The following is a 1827-nucleotide window of genomic DNA, read 5'->3' as shown; positions in this document are numbered from 1 at the left end:
AGCGGTCTTGTAAGAAGCGTGACAGGAGGCTTTACTTTCGAAAGTGCAAAGGTATACTTCCGTCAGGAGACATTGTCAGCATATCATCTTTAAAATTTACCCGTTTTATGTCAAGGGCAAAGGTCAATGTATGAAAACGGCGATCACTAACGGAGCTGGCAATCGATGCGCATGCGTTGTCTTGGCGACAACTTTAAAGTGTTATACTTTTTTCGTGGGTTTACCTGGATAATGTAATAATAGAATGATTACTTTCGATTCTCTGACTATTTTATTTCTCAGCCCGACGCCTGTCAAGCCGGAAGTATTGGTTCCATCGACAAAAATGCCGGCCATTTTGGTGGTTTTGAAAAAAATTCGACATCTCTCTAGCAATTAAATTTATAAATACCTTGAATAAAAATGTATGTCATTAAGTACCCAACAAAGGGTGAGGACGGGCCAGCAAAAGCAGGGCCACAGCGGGCGGCCACCTTTGTCCTCCACAAGGCTACCCGGATGACTGTTGCTCTCGTGACCCGGTCCGATGTCCATGCCTTACTCTTCGATCACCGTATTTTGCGTGACCGAACGTACAACTGGCCCCCAAAACCGCCCCGCTTTGTTTTGAACTATGCATTTTTGCTTTTTATTTGGATTGATGATCATCACAGTCGGTATTGTGTGTGTCCATTCTATTGGCGGTTATTATCTTGTTGCCAGCAGGAGGTAAAAACAGGAAGAGCTGTACTATGCCATAGCATAATCTATTTCCGGCGTCTACAATTTTGTTTTACTGCCGCGTAAAAGTGAAACAGTGTGTTTGCTTTAAAATCAAGAATAGGCAATCTTATTCGTGTGATCATTAAACAGATTATTCATGACCGGAATTTTCAGGCCTCTTATGCCCGTGTGTACGCCAGGCTGGCTACAACTCCGTCGCATACCGCCTGTGTTCCTCAGCCCCTCCAAATCTACCAATCTCTTTTACATAAAAGAGCAACCTTTGATTTTTCAGGCACACCTGTTGATATGTATATTGTCGCACTCCCCCTCCCTCACCTAGGTATACTAGTCGCGATCAGGATGCCGGCCAACCCTACTTTTCGCGACACCCCCGGCGTGGCACCGAAGCCTGAAATCTCCGCCCTATCTGATGAGACCAAAGATTACAAGGAAGATTTTATGCCTAAGGATGGCTCCTCGACCAGCGTGCCGAGTGTCGGGTTCTCAGCCAACACGATTGATTTGGAGGGGGACAAGGAGATGGAAAGGACTCCGAGCAAGACGATGATGGAGAGCAAAGGTAGGAAAAGGGATCGAAGGGAGGGGGCAGGGGACGGGTTGCAGTGATCATACTGGCCGATGGCTTGCCTATTACTCTCGTCTGCACGCTTCGCACGGCCCTTCTAATGCCCCTCCTCTATCCCTCCCTTTCTCCTCCTTGTTTTTTTCCTCCTTTCTTCCCCCCACTCATTTCCTCTACGTTCTCCCGGCTCGCCCTGTCAGGCGTGGAGATTTGCTTTCACCAGCTGGCGTTGACAGCCCATTACGTGGGCAAGGACATGAAGAGGAAGAGTCGGCGGATACTCAAGGGCATCTCGGTAGGAGGAGAGAGGGATGGGGAAGGGAGAGAGGGAGGGCAACAGTCTGGGAAAGACACTGAAATCTTGCGCGAAATGGAGACTATGGAGCATGTGGCCAGACACTTGGAGACCTCATACTCTTTCCTCTATCCGCTTTCCCCTGCCTCCCTCCCTTGTCCCCCCGCCCTTCCTCAGGGGATGATGGGCGTGGGCACGACCACGGCCGTGATGGGCCCCTCGGGATGTGGGAAATCCTCCCTCT

This window comes from Nannochloropsis gaditana (genome assembly GCF_000240725.1).
Source record: "Nannochloropsis gaditana CCMP526 unplaced genomic scaffold scaffold521, whole genome shotgun sequence".
Taxonomy (NCBI): Eukaryota; class Eustigmatophyceae; order Eustigmatales; family Monodopsidaceae; genus Microchloropsis; species Microchloropsis gaditana.
Note: the sequence above shows the minus strand (reverse complement) of the source record.